The 20093-nt window shown below is 38.5% G+C and overlaps 1 protein-coding gene across 6 annotated transcripts in view; it reads right to left on the bottom strand.

The window, feature by feature from the left end:
• Positions 1-20093, bottom strand: part of KLF12 (KLF transcription factor 12) — a 442889-nt gene that overhangs the window by 386596 nt on the left and 36200 nt on the right. The gene's annotated exons all lie outside the window — the stretch shown is intronic.

The raw sequence follows: 20093 nt of genomic DNA on the forward strand, positions 1-20093 counted from the left end.
TTAAGTGTCCGATCTCACAGTTTGTGAGTTTGAACCTCCCATCAGTCTCGATGCTGTCAGCACAGAGCCCACTTCAGATCCTCTACCCCCCCCACCCTCCCCTACTCGCTCACGCACACTCACGTGAGCATGTGCTCTCTCTCTCTCAAAAATTAACATTAAAAAAAGAGAGTCAACTGTATTTGTAAAAAGTTGCCCAGGTGAGAAATCTAGAACCAGCTGGCAGAGATCTATCAATTATACCAGTTCTCTAATTATAAGCAACTCAAACACGATGGCAACCATGATTAATACCACACTTTAACAACTGTTTATATGTATACATAAAATACTGCCTACAGTGGGAATTGGCCAGCTTGAAGATATCACTAAAAGTGTGTAGATTTTAACACTGATATTGATGAGGGCAGAGACAAAGGAAGCCCCTTAAAGTCTCTACATAGTATTCCCTCTTCCCAGCACTGAACCCAGTCCAATGGGTGGAGCCCAGCTCCAGTGACAGCAGAATTTGTGTTACATTTTTGGTTTAGGAAGAGCTCAATGGCTTCTGTTAGGTCTACAGGTGTCCAGAGGGCCTCTGGTACCCAACTACCAACCTGGGTCACTCCTGGTCCAGGCAGCTCCAGAAAACTAGCAAAGCAATAAAGCAGTAGTACTGTTAAAGAGGCAGACAGAAGTCTTATAACCCAGCACCGCCACTTAACTGCCAGGCGATCTTGAGAATGATACTGAACCTCGATTATCACATGGAGGACTAACACGGATAATAATCAGATCTGTCACGAAGATGCACTGAGATAATACCTATAAAACACCTAGTGCAATAAATGGTACAAAGTAGGTGTTCGGTAATTAGAAAATGACGTTATCCCTATTGTTGCCTCTTCCATCTATCTCCTTTTTTATTAAAAAATTACTTTGAGCACTACAGATCTCAGTACTAATCATTCTATTAACATGCATTGATGTTTGTCTCTACTTCTAATTTACAACCTTAAAGACCATGTTTAATGTTATGTTTTTTCTCTGTTCCTAGGAGCTCAAAACATGGTATTAGGCAACCAACAGATATTTTATCAATTCAACCATTCACTCAACAGATAATAATTACAGATTTGTCACACGCAAGACAACATCCTAGGCATGGGGAATACATTGATCTCTACCCCTGAGTTTACAATCCATGCTCAGTAAGATCTAGTCCATTTTAATGAATTATTCATTGGAACAGCAGAAACACATATATGTATCACTACACACAGGCATAAAAAGACTCCTCCCATAGATTTACAATAACCTGTTCCCCTACTCCACTCTTAACAGAAAATAAGTCACCTTAGTTAATCATTAAAACTACCAATTTTAACTGTATAGACCATAGTCTCATGTTCAAACACCTCAAGTAATGGAGTCTAAAAGTGAAAAATGTCTATACATGCCTCATAACTTGTAAGAGAGCTGATCACAAATTCTACCTAATTAAAGTAGTATACTACAAAGTCATCGATTCAAGGACAAAAGAAATTCACAAAAACATCTTTCTATGTGATGCTATAAAATATTTCAACATATTCACAGATTGAACTTTCTCTGTAATTCCAAAATCTCATTTTCTCATGCAAAATTTCTTCCAGTTAGGAAAAAAGCCTAAGTGAGATTAAAAAAAAAAAAAAAAAAAAAAAAAAAACCATCTTGAGGAAATTGTATGGTATTGTAAGGAGCTAAGAAAAAGATTATACGGTATGGAAAACTAAAGAGACTGTCAATAAAGAAAAAGCACCATTTTCTCCCTTTGTTCAGCACCATACTTTGTTCCCCTCCAGTCCTACCTCATGTCCTGTAACCCCCAGATTCCACACTATGGGCTTAGACTCCTCCCACTTGCTGCAAGAATGACCCAAGACAAGATGTTTTTAAGTGAGGATGAACATGCACATATTTTTGTACAAGATGAGTATCTAGTTTGCTATTTCTGGCAAAGGACAGGGAATGTCCAAGGTTGTCAGTACAGCTTTTATCTCCTGTGATTTAACTGGACCTTTAGCAAGCACAAAATATAACTTCAAAAGAAAGTTTTTTTTTTTCCCATGATAAAACAAAGCAAGCCAGGAAACATTTTCCAAGGTGGGGGGCACTGACAGTCCTTCAAACCAAGAAGTAAGTTGGCAAAAAATTTTTAAGAGGGGAGAATTAGAAATGAAAGAATTATTACTTTTGCAATAAGTAAAGCACAATAAGGCAAGTATAGACCAAGTAAAGAAAAAAGTTTCGACAAAGGCAATATAGTGTACAACTAAAACATGAGGAACAGTGACTTTCAGACAAGAAGTTTAACTTCAGGTATATGACCACTGAAATGAGTGGGTAATAGATGAAATTGCACAGTGGACTCAAATATCTTGGTTTTAGAAAAATTTTTAAGTGTTATTTATTTATTTTGAGAAAAAGAGAGAGAGCACAAGCAGGAGAAGGGCAGAGTGAGAGGGAGAGAGAGAGAATTCCAAGCAGGCTCTGCAATGCCTACACAGAGCCAGACATGGGGATCGAACCCACGAACCAGGAGATCATGACCTGAGCTGAAACCAACAGTCAGATGCTCAACGAACTGAGCCACCCAGGCACCCCTCTAATATCCTGGTTTTACAACAGTGTGCCCCAGAGAACAGGCATCATTTCTAAAGCAATTATTAGTTAGCTCATAAAGAGTAATAGTAATGTAGACAATCCAACTGATTTCATTCCAACAAACATTCTTTAATACATTTGTTATGTACAAAACTCTGTAAGTACTCTAGGATACAGACATAAATCCAAGTCCAAAATGTGTTTTATAAACTCAGACCATACTTTATTTTCAGAGGTTTGTGCAGTTAATGTTGATGAGTATTAGGTTCAGACATATGAACTTGACATGTCTGTACCTCAAAAACAATTGAATAATGGTAATTTCATATGGTTCAACTTAATACATAACGCCTATCATTGACAGCCAACAAAATAACTATGAAATACAAATCTAGGCAAAGTGTCTCTATAAGTACAGAAATTAAGATTTTAAAAAAACCTAAATTCATTCATTTGACTTTGCAAAGCAGGACAGCTTCTTTGAGCAGATGGCATATGAACGAGGAATCAGGTTTTGAGAGTTGGAATAGTTAGAAGAAGGAATATAGTGAGGAAGAAGTGGCAGATGGGAATTTTAGACTGGGGACAAGCAAGAACATAAGTACAGGATCATAAAAGTGTAATAGAATAATTCAAATGGCAAAATCATCTACTTTAATGTCATTGAGCAAGTATGTGAGGTTCATTATTAAAACAGAATTTTGGGGCACCTGTGTGGTTCAGTCACTTAAGTGTCCGACTTCAGCTCAGGTCATGATCTCGCAGTCCGCGAGTTCAAGCCCCGTGTCCGGCCCTGTGCTGAAAGCTCAGAGCCTGGAGCCCGCTTCAGATTCTGTGTCTCCCTCTCTCTCTGCCCCTCCCCTGCTCATGCTCTGTCTCTCTCACTCTCAAAAATGAATAAATGTTAAAAAAAAAAAAAAAAAACTTAAATTAAAAAAATAAAATAAAACAATTTAAATTCAATTAACCTGGAGAAACTTATTTGTCTCACAATCAAAAAAAAAAAAAAAACGCAAACAAAATTCTAGGATGGGACACCTGGGTGGCTCAGTTGGTTAAGCCTCTGACTTCAGATCAGGTCATGATCTTAAGGTTCATGAGTTCAAGCACTGTCCACATCGGGCTCTGTGCTAACAGCTCAGAGCCTGAAGCCTGCTTTGGATTCTGTGTCTCCCTCTCTCTCTGCCCCTCCCCTGCTCATGCTCTGTCTCTCTCACTCTCAAAAATGAATAAATGTTAAAAAAAACAAATTAAAAAAAAAAAACAGAATTTAAATTCAATTAACCTGGAGAAACTTATTTGTCTCACAATCAAAAAAAAAAAAAAAAAAACCACAAACAGAATTCTAGGATGGGACACCTGAGTGGCTCAGTTGGTTAAGCCTCTGACTTCAGATCAGGTCATGATCTTAAGGTTCATGAGTTCAAGCACTGTCCACATCGGGCTCTGTGCTAACAGCTTAGAGCCTGAAGCCTGCTTTGGATTCTGTGTCTCCCTCTCTCTCTGCCCCTCCCCTGCTCACACTCTATTTGTTTCTCTCTCTCTCTCTCTCTCTCTGTCTCTCAAAAATAAATAATTTTTTTTAATTCTAGAATAAATATAAAATTTTTTCTGAGAAATGATAAAAAGAAAATTAAATAAGAACATCAAATCAACCATTCCCTATAAAAGAGCTACAAACAGTCTCAGGTTCACAGACATCTCAATATAAAATAATACACTAAAAGCTCCTCCTTCTGCTATAGACGGAGTGTATCAGATACTATTCTGTTCGGTAATGGGCAAGAGCTTTCCCCTTGACTAGTGTCCTTATGGATGCCTCTGCCTTTGCTCTAAACATCGGGGTTTCAGAAAGGCCCTACTGAATTTTAAAGGTCAAGTTCTTCCCACCATTCCATTTACAAATCACTGCAAGTAACCCATTATACATTTACTATGGAACTGGCAAAATTTAATAATCACTAGACCTTACTGAGTGCTTTGTGGGAACAGTGGCTTTTGCATGGTTATGAAGACAGTAATGAAGTCAAATCTACTGCTCCATTACACATATTATTTTTAGCCACAATAACAGTGTTCCGTTTAAGCTTTAGGACTGCATTTAAATAGATGGTTTAGGAAACAATAAAGCCTAAAAGAATACTGTAGGTGTATTCCAAATTTAGAGTGAGTAGGAAACATCAGGGGAATTTTATCTACTCCATCAAACAATAAAACACTCTGAGCCAGCAACACAAAGAAGCCAAGAAAACAGGGGATGGGAACTTTTTTTCTTATTAGAGAGTCAGCAAGCTAATAAAAATATTAATCAAAGGGCACATAAAAAAATTTTTGTTTGGCAGGAATTTTTTTTTTTTTTAAAGAGAAATGTCAGATACTGTGCTAGTTACACTGCATAAATACTGGACCCAAGAGACGCACTACGTACCCGTTAAAGGAACAGGACAAGGGGAAGAATAGAGTTAAGGGACCAAGTGAAGAAGGAATGAGACACACACGCAGAGAAAAACAGAAAACACTGCAGAATACATAGAAAAGCACCTATAATCAAACCCAAAAGAACACAGAACAGTGTTCTGTTTGATCTCTCACAACATTTTGGCTGACGATTAGATGTCTACTGTAGTTTCATGAATACGAGTAACTCGTTCTGCGAGTGTTCCGTAAGATGAGCAAACATTCTAATAAACTTTAACTTGATAAACGAGCGAGGTCTTGCACTGAGTGAGGTCTTGCGTGAGTAGTACGTGATGCCAAACGTCACATGATCACAACTGAACCAATGGTTCTTGAAATTCACTTTGATACACAAGCGCTTTGGATTACAAGCATGTTTCTAAACGAATTATGCTTGCAAACCAAGGTTTTACTGAAAAAATGGGGATACCTTATATACACTGCCTCAAAGACCATACAAAATTATGTTAATGGTTGAATATAAACCCATAGTCCAGAGGTTCTTTCTCAGCTAGAGCCCATGACAACATTAGACCCTAATGCAAGAAGAATATAACTAGTACCTTTGGGAAAGTGAAATATTCCTATTAAAAGTGTTGGAAAGGGGCACCTGGGTGGCTTAGTCAGTTAAGTGTCTGATTTTGGCTCAGGTCATGATCTCACAGCTCTTGAGCTCGAGCCCCATGTCCAGCTCTGCACAGACAGCTTGGAGCCTGGAGCCTGCTTCAGATTCTGTGTGTCCCTCTCTCTGTGTCCCTCCCCACTCATGCGCTCTCTCTCGTTCGTTCTCTCTCTCTCTCTCTCTCTCTCTCTCTCTCAAAAATAAACATTAAAAAAAAAGTGTTGGGAAATATCAAAACATCATAAATTAATCACTGCTTGTATGCCTGGGCACGATACAAAGTTTGTTCACAAAAGTTCTAGGAGGTTAGCTTATTTTGTGAAATGTAGCCACAAATTTCAACAATCTTATCTCCAGTTAGAGTTTCAGGTTTAGAGAATTAGGTTGTGATTGTTTACAAGATGCTTCTACAATTTTGTGTCACTTTTTTTTCTTTTCTGAGAGTTGGGTGTGGTTTGGTTTTGGCTTTTGATTCATAGGTGATGGGAGATGAACAATAACACATTTTTAGCACATGGTGTGAATTCAAACTTGATGGTAAGGAAGCCCACCAGGGTATGCAACTGTGTTTTGTCTAGATGTTCGCCATATGCTGTTTTAGTTTCCGTGTTATTATTCGTAGGGACTATAACATCTCACAGTCCTGAGAGCCTCCAAAGTACTCACCCATCTGGTTTCCCAGATACAAAAATGGCACAGGACCCCATCACTGATTTTTAGGCGGAGCAAGAAGGCAGTGGCAGAAAGGCACAATGAAGGGCTGGCTTTTCTTAAGGATCTGAGGCAGCAGGCGTGGCAGGAGCACTGAAACCGGTGCTGGCCACTGTTCCCAGCACTCTCTCTTATTACCCACGCCTGACTGCCTCTGCACAACAGACTGACATGGTCGAAGCTTTCGCCAAAGTCCACATTAGAACAGAGCAAGAGTCAGCTAACTTCTTTTGAGCGCCAGAAAGTAAGTATCTTCGGCTTTGTAAGGCAGAGTCCAAAGCAGTCACAGACGATACTTAAACAAACGTGGTGGCTGTGCACCCATAAAACTTTATTTATAAAAGCAGGCTGTGGGGCCATCATTTGCCAACATCTGGCACTGACTTCTTAACTCTCAGAAGTGGTCTTTCTGGTAACAAGCTTATCCTCATTTTGAAGGGATCACGAATCCTCGTAGCTATTGTATCATTTGGGTGCAACGGTATTGGTAACAACAAGCCTGAGTAGCAGCATTTCTTGGGCGCTTGTGATATCCCAGACACTGCACTAATTACATATAATTCCCCGAATCCTCACACCTCCTTGAGGTAGCTGTTACCATCATTCCTATTTTCAGCTACAAAGGTCAAAGTATAAATATCAAAGAGCCTTCAGTGGTGGAGGGACTAAATCCAAGATCTTTGACTTGGATCCTTAGCTGGCCCATAGGCTTCTAACTTTGGGATTCAGCACAGTCAACAGGGGGCTTGTTTAAATGCCAATTCCTGGGCTCCACCTTCAAATGTTCTGATTTAGTCCCCTTGGATTAGGCCTAGGAACCTGCATTTCAACACATACTTCTGGTAAATCTGGTGCAAGTTGTCAGTGGAACACACACTGAAAAATACTACACTACCATATAGCATCCAAGCCAAAAGCCAAGTGTCTGTATGGAAACAGAGACTGTTGGTGCCTGCTAAAATCATAATCTGAGCAAACGATTACCCTCAATGAGGAAAAGTTGAAGTAGATTTTAAACTAATCTTACTTTCAGCCTGTTTTGTATTTTTACGCATTAAAAATTATGAAAGCTATATGGAGTTTTTAATACAGAGGTAAATATAAAAGAGGTTTAAATTTCAAAAGCCAATTTTTGTTAAAATGCCGAGCTAAAGAAATCACTGATATTTTAGGCATAGGGAGAGGCTGACTGATGATCAGCAGCATTTTTGTTTTAAAGATGTAAATCTGGAGATGTCAACTTCTCCTTGTATCTTCCAAAACTTAACTGCCTAGCACGTTTTTCTTACGTGCCACTGGGGATGCCAGAGAAGAACTAGGATGTTGTTTGGCAATAACATCACGTGGAGTTACTTTCCGACAACACGATTTCTTGGACAGGGAGTAGGTCACAGCCCAAGATGGGAGTTCGGACATGAAGCAGGAGTCACATGAATTCGGCCATCGGAAGCACACGGGACCAGAAGCTTGGCAAGCAGCAAGCACACATGATGTGAACGTTGACGCAGGTCCACTGCAGAAGTTGCGCAGGTCAGAGACAGAACAGCAACGTGGGGGGCGCCTGGGTGGCGCAGTCGGTTAAGCGTCCGACTCCAGCCAGGTCACGATCTCACGGTCCGTGAGTTCGAGCCCCACGTCGGGCCCTGGGCTGATGGCTCAGAGCCTGGAGCCTGTTTCCGATTCTGTGTCTCCCTCTCTCTCTGCCCCTCCCCCGTTCATGCTCTGTCTCTCTCTGTCCCAAAAATAAATAAACGTTGAAAAAAAAAAAATTAAAAAAAAAAAAAAGAACAGCAACGTGGTTTAAAAAAAAAAAAAAGTCCTGGGAGGATGTTCTCACTTCTGAAAGTAGCTGAGGCCCCTGGGCCCTAGGAGAGCCTCAACTTTCTGTAAACGTTCAGAATCATCTGCATAAGCAATGTCACACTAGCAGAGTTGGGGTCAACCACTCGGCCCGGGATCAGGGACTCAACATTTATTGAACGCATGTCTAGGCCAAGAAACATGCTAAGTGCTGCAGCTGAACTGCTGATTAAAATGTACTCCCTGTTCTCAAGGAGCTTATTATCTGCTAGAAGTGAGGCTTCTAGACCAGCTCATGCCACCCTCTTCTGGTCACGTCATTCTAAGCTTCTAGTCACGTTGTTAAAGTTCCTGAGCCTCAGGGGTTTTTTATCTGTAAATTAGAGGCAGTAAGGTCTTCAGTTGTTAGCGTCAAATGAAAACCTCTGTAATGTAAGGCACTACTACAGAATTAATTGGTGGTTCCCAGTACACCGTGAAGAGGAAGACAGAAGGGGGCTCTACAGGAAGCCCCCGCTGAATGCACAAACAGTAAAGGAGCAGAAAAGAAAGCACTGCCTGTTACTACACCCAGGTGCATTTTTAACAAGAACACTAATGAGGGCATGATCCAGGGTAGTTTTAGCAGCATACCCCGTATTCTTAGAAACTTCACAAGGATGAATGATTATAGGAGGGAGTGATAGCCTACACACCAGATACAAAAACACGGTCCTGTTCTCCCTCGACACCACGGGACCCTAAGCAGAAAGGGGTCTACTAAAAACTCCACGAAAGATGGTGAGCAAACAACTCTTAGTATTTGGCAAACCTTCTGTTCAGAAACTCCACTAAGAATACCATCCTTCAGGGAAATGTACTCCACCACAGAGACTCCTGCACTAGTGAAAATGCTGGTGGCTGTTGTTTCTACTCTAGCATGCCAAAGGACTAAGAGAAAAAGATGAGGGCCATTCAGAATCAGAACATGGTCTTTAGGTGATACTTCTATGGACTTAACTTGATTTATAAGAAAGAGTATATGGCTGGGATTCTGAATACCTTTCCGGTATTCTAGATCACTATACAGATCTGCAACCTCAAGGTCTTTCAACAACGGAATTTGTCTGACAAATTAGAATCAGACTATTTCCTATTTTTTAAAAGGCTTTGATGATGACCAAATAGGATAACAAATGTGAAAGTTCTTTGAAGTGTTACAATCACTTGCAAGTAATTATGATTAAAGATACAAACTTCAGGGGCGCCTGGGTGGCTCAGTCAGTTGAGCGTCCGACTTCCACTCAGGTCATGATCTCACAGCTCATGAGTTCGAGCCCTGCGTCAGGCTCTGTGCTGACAGCTCAGAGCCTGGAGCCTGCTTCAGACTCTGCGTCTCCCTCTCTCTCTGCCCCTAACCCACTCACATCCTGTCTCTGTCTCTCTCAAAAATAAATAAACATTAAAAAAAAAAAAAAAAGATACAAACTTCAATTGTATGCATATGAGGATGCTTCAAGATAGGCTTTATTTTTTAGACTGTGCTATAAACAACTGTATTGTGTCCAAAGTTCTTAAAAAATAATATGCAGTAAGTTATTCTACCACCTCTAGTGCAACTGTGCAATTATCGTTTGTAAAACTCTCATGCTTTAGTTATCAAAAAAAGTTAATAAAATTCTAAATACAAACCCAAGTTTAATTTCCATAAAATTCATTTTTATTTTATTCATATTGTAATATATCCATTGCTTTTCAGGTATATGATGGGGTAAGTAAGTCTATTACCCACACACACACACACACACACACACACACACACACACATACATACTCACATAGTCAATAAACACTTCCACCCACACAAAAAAAAGTGGAAAACACACTAGGTTCATAAATAAAATAGATTCTGTATTTTCCCCTGTAAAAACAGATGTTACTGTGTTCTTGTCCCAATCCTTAAATATATATATACATGTATATATGTATACACATATACGTGTGTATATATATGTGTGTATATATACATACATATATACATATGTATATGTATATATACACATATATATATACACACATATACATATGTGTGTATATATATATACACATATATACACATATACATGTGTGTGCATATATACAGGTATATATATATATATCTTCAAAATATGATGGTAGACTGTTAATTCATAGCCATGTTATTTAATAAGTGTGTACTTTGATAAGTCCATAAAAAATATCAATAACCTGTTGAAAATTCCACTGTTAATCCAAACGGAGGCATTTAAAAATGAATTATTTGCAAAAAAGACAAGAAAACTACATACTGTTATCACTTATGAATATGGATACAAAAATCCTCAACAAAACACCAGTGGAACCACATCCAGCAACATATAAAAAGAATTACATATCATGACCAAGTGAGATTTATCCCACATATACAATGTTGGTTTAATATGTGAAAATTAATGTAATGCGCCATGTCAATAGACTAAAAAACAAAAACCACATGATCATATCAATAAATGCAGTTAAAGCATCCGAAAAAGCCAATCCCCTTTCATGATATAAATACCCAACAAAGTGGGAATGGAAGGGAATGTGTTCAATATGAGAAAGGCCATTTGCCAAAAACCATAGATTATATCACACTTAATGGTGAAAAAACAGAAGCTTTCCCCAAGATCAAAAAGCGACAAGAATATCTACTCTCACTTTTCTTCAACACTATACTAAAAGTTCTAGCCAAGGCAATTAAGCAAGAAAAAAAATGAAAGCCATTCAGATTGGAAAGGGAAAAGTAAAACTAACTCTATTCACAAATACATGATCCTGTGTATCAGAAATTCTTACAGAACCCATTTTAAAACTTAGAATAAATAGTTCAGAAAGACTGCAGGGTATAATATAAATACACAGAAATTAATTTTATTTCTATACACTTAAATAAACAATCCAAAAATGAAATTAAGAAAACAATTCTACTCTCTAGTAAATAATACCATATTGCATATTTAACACCGCTAACCAAGTAAATCTTAAAAGTTACCTTCAAAGGAAAACAAAAGTCTGTAACTATGTATGATAAGGAATGTTAACTAGCCATTGTGGTGATCATTTTAGAAAATATACAAACATCGAATCGTTAGGTTGTACATCTGAAACTAATACAGTGTTGTGTCAACTATACCTCAATTTAAAAAGGAACTCTAGGGGCGCCTGGGTGGCGCAGTCGGTTAAGCGTCCGACTTCAGCCAGGTCACAATCTCACGGTCCGTGAGTTCGAGCCCCGCGTCAGGCTCTGGGCTGATGGCTCAGAGCCTGGAGCCTGTTTCCGATTCTGTGTCTCCCTCTCTCTCTGCCCTTCCCCCGTTCATGCTCTGTCTCTCTCTGTCCCAAAAATAAATAAACGTTGAAAAAAAAATTTTTTTAAATAAATAAATAAATAAAAAGGAATTCTATTTACAAGAGCATCAAAAAAAATGAAATACTTGAGAATAAATTTAACAAATGGATTACAAAGCCTATACTCTGAAAACTACAAAACAATGTTGAGAGAAATGAAAGAAGATCTGTATGAATGGAAAAATATCCCACAATCGTGGTGAATTATGGCATCTTTATCACAGGGGCACCTGAGAAAGAAGCTTCCTCACCTTCTGAAGAGAGCTGCCAGGAGCCAACTTCTTCTCACTCTCCAAGTAAAACAACAGATACCTTCCTTCTCACTCCTGTATACTTCAGGAGTCAGCCTGAAGTTAAAGGTGACACAGAGATAGAAAGACTGTTGAGATGTTAAACCAAACTAATTCTGAAGACCTACCTAACTCAGGACTTTCTCTTATCAGGCCACCAAAGCCCCTTTTATTACTAAAGCCAATTTGAATTCATTTTCTTTACTCATGATCAAACACATCTTAATTGCCTGAATCATACAGTTAGGAAATGCTAGTGGATAAGTGGACCAGAAATACAATCTTGGAAACAAGTGCTGAAATAGCTATTTCTGAATAAAGGCAAACTATCTTCCTCACCCCTGTACTGAATCATGTCTTAAAGGTCTGCCCAGAACTCTTGTGCTCAAAAGTCTTTTTCCAGATCAAAAATCTTACCTGAGCTCCAGTTCCCTAATCCCAATGACTGAGTACACATGCACTCAGATGCCCCACTAGCAGCTTATATTTAAGCAATACTGAACTCAGAATATAACCCCAAATCACCTCTCCCACAATGACCCTGTGGGAATGGCATCATCATTCTCCAAATCACCCAGCCCTGAAACTTCACCATCCAATCTCTCCCTCTTTCTCTATATTTGTAGTTCTCTGGCTTCAAAATACTCTTCAGGAAATGCTCTTAATTCTATCTACTGCTTGCATTCCCAAACACCCTTATTTGAGGCCAGACCACAATTTTACTTTCTACTTGGTTTCTTTGACTCTAGTTTCTCCCCCATTATATCCAAACTGCATGCTCCTCAGGTTAAGTTTTTTGCATTACTGTTTTCACCATATTGCTGCTGTACTTGAAAAGTTGCATTAGATCCCTCATGGAGTACAAAATAGTGCTCCATAACCTACCACCACCAACCAGCCTGAGTTAAATGCCTGCTAAAAAGTAAAGTGGATAGTGGTGGCAAAGGTAGTGGTTGTTTCATTCGCGCTAGTGAAGTTGTTAAAAAAAAAAAAAAAAATCACCATGGACACCTTTAGGAGGCAAAAATCATCTTGTTGGGATAGATTGCAAGCATATACCCAAAACACGGTAAAGAAAGGTGATTTCTGGGTAACACATTCTGTCTCCTCATTTTTCTTTAACACAAAATACTCTGTTATTTTACTTAGTTTGCCTATGTGCATGCTCTTTCCTCATCAAAACCAGGTCTCTCCTGTTCCCTCTCCCATCTACATGAAAAAATGATATGCATGGGGCGCCTGGGTGGCGTAGTCGGTTAAGCATCCGACTTCAGCCAGGTCACGATCTCGCGGTCCGTGAGTTCGAGCCCCGTGTCGGGCTCTGGGCTGATGGCTCGGAGCCTGGAGCCTGTTTCGGATTCTGTGTCTCCCTCTCTCTCTGCCCCTCCCCCGTTCATGCTCTGTCTCTCTCTGTCCCAAAAATAAATAAACATTGAAAAAAAAATTTTTTTTTAAAATGATATGCGGTGTCTCTTAGTTCTCACAATTACTTCCACTTATCTATATAAGTGAAATAAACATCTACAAAAATCTAAAAACTGTCCCAGATCTCATGGAGACTCCACTGCAACTTCTTTAGCTTCCTTTGCTGACATTAGTTCCCAAAATAACATCAAACAAAGAATAAAGAAATTAAAATATGGAAGTCACAGATTTGGGCAAAGCTGGAGTTCCATTCAATGAAAAACTAACTCTGTAAACTATGAATAACCATAATATAATCATTGTCCTTTGCTTGTAAATAGCTTGAAGGGATTAGATGAAATTAGTTTTTAAAGAGCATTCTAGCTATAAAGTTCTAATTGTAAGGTTTTTCAGAATATATCCTAAGCAAAAAAGAAAATGTAGTCAAGAATGGATTCTAAAAATTACATATAGTGAGAGGGCCTATAATGAACACACTATTCCTCAGGTCAATTTTTCTAGGTATGTAAAATAAATAAAAATACAAATTAATGTAAGGTGCATTACTCTGACTTAAATAGCAATCCACTATTTCAACCACTTTGATTTCAACATAAGTTAGTCACCAAAAACACCTGCATATCAATTTCCCTCCTTGGGGAAGGACAATCTATCCCAAATATTTCAGACCTCATTAGGTATCTAAGTGAAAAACAATGAGGAAAAAAAAAACCAGCTAAGAGATATTCTAGATTTAAGTTACACAAGTACGCAGTTCCAGAATTTAAATCAGGATATAGATTCTGATGTATATAATTTTATATATTTTAAGTACACCATATATATATATGTATATATATATACACATATATGTGTATATATATATACATATATACATATATATATACACACACACACATTATACTCCTAAATATCTGTCATACACACATACAAGCACACACACACACACAGCATGAAAAGTTTAAAATCATGTTCATTCGAATGATCTATCCTCTAATCCTTCACCATTTGAGAAAGCAAAAGGACAGTTTTATCATGACTAAATATATACAATCTGAAGATATTTAGAAAACTATAGGTTTTAAAAAGCATATGCACGTAACTTTCATGGAGGGGAAGAAATGATCTGAGCACAATGGGCTTCCAAAGGACTCTGTGCCTTCCTTCACATATCACATGTATATCACATACATAAGTTATCTCCTCACCAGACTGTGTGTCTAAGGGAAAAGGATTGGGCCAGGAACCCCCAGATGAAGCACCATGCCTGTCACATAGGAAGGACTCAGTAAATGTTTTTTTCTACAACCAAAAAAGCTTTTATATTCATTGTCCTATTGATTTGCCTATTATCTTTAAAGCATTTTTGATGATTTTTTTCAATATAAAACACCTCACATACATAATATATTTTACAGTTATTCTACTCATTGTATGCAGCATTATTTCTTTCACTTGTTTTACACTTAATATTGTTCAGATTTCATGGGAGAACTCAGTTCTAATACAGATTTCTGAGATATGATCAACAGGTCTGCATTTTATAGACTCTAATCATATATTCTACAGCCTGAAAAGTTTACATTTTTTCAAATCTCCAGGTTGCACAAAAGATCAATTCATTTCCTTTTTTTTTTTTCCCCCAGATATTCTTGGGATGTAAGTAAAAACCCCGCATGGGATTTCAGATTAGAAATGTCAGGGGTTAGAGGTGCCCGGGTGGCTCAGTCTGTTAAGCCTCCAACTTCGGCTCAGGTCATGATCTTGCAGTCCAAGGGTTCAAGCCCCGCACCCAGCTCTGTGCTGACAGCTCAGAGCCTGAAGCCTGCTTTGGATTCTATATCTCCTGCTCTCTCTGTCCCTCCCCCTCTAGGGTGTGCACACACTCTCTCACTCTCTCTCTCAAGATAAACATTCAAAAAAATTTTTAATTAAAAAAATTTAAAAAGAAATGTCAGGGGTTACTGACAATAAAACTGTATTTAGTAAAACCTCAATTATTTGGAATCTTCAAGGAATAAGTCCTCGAAAATGGCTGAATTTTTGATACAATGAACACTTAAGTATTATAATTTTTATTGTAATTTTTTAAATGTTTGTAAACTATACTGCATATTTCCAATTCCTTATAAAGAATGTGCTGAAAACAACTAACTATTCTTAGTGACTTGAGGTTACCATTTTGAACACTGGTTACTTTGAGAATGACCTCTGCCAGGGCACATATCAGATTCCAGGATAGCACTGGGTGTGCTGAGTTCTCTTCAGCATGGTATTGTGATGCCATCAAGGACACCCAGTTCCACACACACAAAAACGCACCCTGTACCTCTTACACCTTCATGGAATCCCCTGAAGGTAGGCTTCCCCACCCAGATTCCTACCATCTTTCATCATGTTACGAGCGAGCCTTTTTTTGTCTGAAGAGGCTCAACTTTTACACAGATCCTGAGCATTTCCTCTTAGCTACGTTAATTTGCTGACAAGTGCTCAGAGGCTGTTTCTGGTGGCTCTCTTCTTCCCCTTTTAGTTATAAAACTTAAAGATTTCATCTGATTTGGTAATACTGAAAGAAGCAGAATTCAAACAGCTCCAAAAGTTTTCCACAAAATGGACTATAAGAGTTCAACATTCTAACTAAACTCTTAGGTGCATCTTAAATTAAGTTTATCTTCCTTTGGATCATTTCATTGGCATTCAGTACAGGGCTCAGAAAAGCAAAAGGTCTACTGCCCGCCGATTTCTCCAGCACAGATAAATGAGAGATGGGTACCAAATATTGCAACCATAACGAACCTCAATTCAAATTAGAGAATTTCTCAATATACAAGATACATTCTAAATAAAATGTGATCATTCAAGATTCAATGATTTAACTTGATCTCTTCAGAGAAACTATTTTAAAGGCAGAAACAATGGCCTGGGATTTCCTTCAAGCTTTTTCAAATCAGTATTTGTAAATCATGTTTCTGTTTCCTAGGAAACTAAGTAGGTTATACCTACGGCAAGAAAACTCTACCAGGGTCATTTTTCCTTTTATCCTTGGCTCACACATGCGGTTACCACTTATTAGAAGAAAAAATTACCTTCCAGGATCACTGAAAATCAAAACAAGAAGGGAGCCAAAACACCACCTTCTCAGCCTGCTTCTTCTCCAATGGTATGATGGAGGAGCAAACAGAATAAAATTCCGCCCAGAGAACTCTAAAAAACGAGAAAGGGGTTTATGACCAAGTTCAGGAAATCCCCGACACCGTCTGTGGCCTTAAGCTTAATTCATTATGTGAAAAGTGATGCAAAAAAAAGGTAAAGACCTGGATGCATAAGCAACATCAAGTCAGACATTTCTGAGTTCAAATTCAAAGCTCTTAAAGAGTCTGTGAGAGCCATGTTCAAAGATGGTGAAACAGGTGTTTTCTCAAGGATTTTATGACTAGTATAAATTAATTTGGCGAGCTCTCAGAGTTCCAGGGGTACCTGGCATTTTCAGAAAATACAATGAAGTATCACTTCTACAAACATCTGGGGAAGAACTTTTAACGGTGAGAATGTGATTAGTGTGTACTATACCCTTTGCTGGATCCGTAATACTAAAGCTCGCTCTGGCTTTTTTCGTTAGTTAACAACCAAAAACAGGAGGAAAACTGGGGCACAAAATCACATCACGTATGAGTTGTAAATGGGAGTGTAGAGCCTGCTTAAACAGTTTCAAATTTCTAAAAACTATTATTAAATCACAGTAACGTTTAAGGCATCACAACCTTGGCCCAAAGACGGAATATTACATATGCTGCTGAGCTAACAAGACTCAGACACTACATCCCAACATTCTTAACACATTTTTAAGTTTCCAGTATTTTCACAAACACTTAACCACACAGCATACTTTAAAATATAAATGTTATACATATATTCATGTGTTTTAGGATTTAAATGTCTGCAAAGCAACTTTTTTCTAACGCAGCAACTCATTATTTTTCCATACTGAGGCCCCTACTCCACAAATTGCTTCCTCCAAGTACTTTTTAAAAATATTCCTTTTGACTTCTAGGTGCATCTGTTGGCCTACACACAGATCTTCAGAACTCAATTTCCTATTCTCTTCCCTTCATGACACTTATAAACCCAATAAAGAAAGAAACTAAGAAATGGAAGCAACCAGCAGCTCAACTAAATTTTATAAGCCTCAGTTAGCTTCTACTATCAAATGATATTTAGACACTTCAGCTCTAAATTTCTCTCTGTGGCATTCACCTCCTCCTAGAATCCCAGAAATCTTGGTCCCAGGAATGTAACCATTTCAATCATAATACTAAAGGTAATTCAGATTTTCAGTTTCTCACTCACAGCTAATGCTGAACTCACTGCTCAGAATCTTGAAATCAGATAATGAGAGGACACTGGGCCCATTTTAATTAAGTGCTAAAAATGATCCAGGTAATTACCATCAGTATTGCTTACCTCCTGGCAGCAGCTTGGTGTTACAAACTGCTAGCCCAATCAAATAATAATAATTACAATCACCATTATAATCATGATTATTAAACCACCACCACCACCACCACCTCCAGAAGCACTGAGTCCTGGGATACAGATTTTGACTTGGCGTCCCAACAGCTATATTCCTATCTGGGACCCTGGCACTATTGCATTCAAACTCTACAAAGACCTAGGACAAGTCACTTTACTTTTGTCTTCGGAAGACAGACAATTTCTGAACTTCCTTCAAGCTTCCGGGACTCTTCAGACCTACTGCCCTCAAGTTCTCAGACTGAATAATGAATGGTTTTACCAAACCTCATATGTAGGTTTTGACACAAGACAGGAATGTGTACTTCTCAGATATTTATTTAGTTAACATCACAGGAAAGAGCCATCATAAAAATTAGACTCTGGTAACCTTTGTTTTTCAAATTTTATGCAAGGAGTCTTCATTGCTTGCTTAACATTTTTTAGAAAATACTTTCCTAGGCAGTTTATATAGTTCTGCACTATTATTATGCAATTGTATTCAAAACATAAAAAGGTTTATATTTAAGCAAACAAGTAAACAAGTTCACACAGAACACTTAATATTTTCAAATCTTTAAAATGATAATGTTGCATGCCATAGGCCATGTTATACAACACAAATGAGTGACGTTTCATTAACGTGTTTACTTTCTGAATGTCAGAAAAGGCTATTTTGATGACTCATGTTCTGCTGTTGGACTTATATTCCTAATTCTTATTCTCTAAGTGGTTTTAAAGAAATCTCTTTGCCCTACATCAACCCCATAAGCATATAAACTTATACAATATGAACCTCACCTTATTCAGAAACATGAGCTAGTACCCTCCGACCAAGAGAGGAAGACTGTGTGAGACCATCACATGGGAGTAATGGCCTTATACTCAGAGATTCTGTACCTCTCTCAGCCTCTCCTTGAACCTAGCTATATACATATACTCACACCACAAATACCAAGTAATTCATTCAGTAAATCTTGGAGGACAAAGATAACATTAAGTACAGGGGTACTAGGGAAGCACTTCCAATGTACTTCCATAACATTTATCATCATCCGTAATTCAATGGTTTCACCCCCCAGTCATGGTTCCATATGGATGAAGACTGTGTCTACCTTCTTCACTTCTGTAGTATACCTCATGTGATGCCTCAGACAGAGTACGTGGGGTGGGCTGAGGGTGGATGTAAACTGAAAACAAAACACATACACACATTCTAACAATAGTGTTAACGGCATACAATGGTATAAATTCAACCTCGAAACACCGATTTGTGCCTGGCAGCTTTAGAGGACAAGGAGTGCTGTGGGGGAAGGGGGAGGGCATGTGCAGGTGAGCATGCGCAGTGGCTCCAACGTCCTGGAGAGGGGAGGGACAGAACGGAGCAACACAGAGGCATGCTGGCAGCTGACCATTGGGGACCAAGGACACAGGGCACCGGTAATGGAGGGTGAGGTGATATCAGGCAGTAAGACAGAGAGTGAGGATAGGGGAAATTGGTAAAATGATCGAGCAAATAAATAACATATGCTGAGGCTAAGCCTAGACTTCTTACCGCTGGAGCAGTATTTACAAACACAGAAAGGGCAAAGACTAAAAAGAACTCTGAAATGTTGGATTGAAATCAGGAGCACAACTGACCTTTGAACAATACAGGTTTGAACTGTGTGGGTCCACTTACTTGTGCCTTTGTTTTGTTTTGTTTTGTTTTGTTTTGTTTTGTTTCGTTTTGTTTTAAAGAGGGGAAGGCCAAAGCCAGAAGCCATTTATTTACAACTACCCACCCCAGTCTTACTTTCTAAGTATCATTCTCTACTAACAGGAACAAGGGGTACCTGAAGAGAGATAATGTATTACAAAGAGGGGGCTAGCACAAGGTGAGACTGTCACTACCTACTGTGCCCCAAAATAAAGAAGTACTCAAAAATTGATGAGGATGGGCCAAAAGACACATGAGCTACTTAGAAGAGACTTCCATTTGCCAAGCCTGGGATAATATACATGAGCATCAAAATAAGTAAGGATAGTAACATACCGTAGCCCATTGAAAGAACTAGGAATCTACGATACATGAAAAAATAAATCAGTGAGGGAAAAGGGAAGGCTCTTCCACAAAGCACATTACCAGTAGAAGAACTGAAACAAAATGAAAATCACCACTTGGCAAGTATCACTGCAGTGGCTGATTAGGCAAAGCATTCATGGAAAATAAGCCTGGTGGATGGAACTATGATGAGGAAAGGGATACTGGTATAATTTTAGCACTA

Source organism: Prionailurus viverrinus, chromosome A1, assembly GCF_022837055.1.
Source record: "Prionailurus viverrinus isolate Anna chromosome A1, UM_Priviv_1.0, whole genome shotgun sequence".
NCBI classification, from domain to species: Eukaryota; Metazoa; Chordata; class Mammalia; order Carnivora; family Felidae; genus Prionailurus; species Prionailurus viverrinus.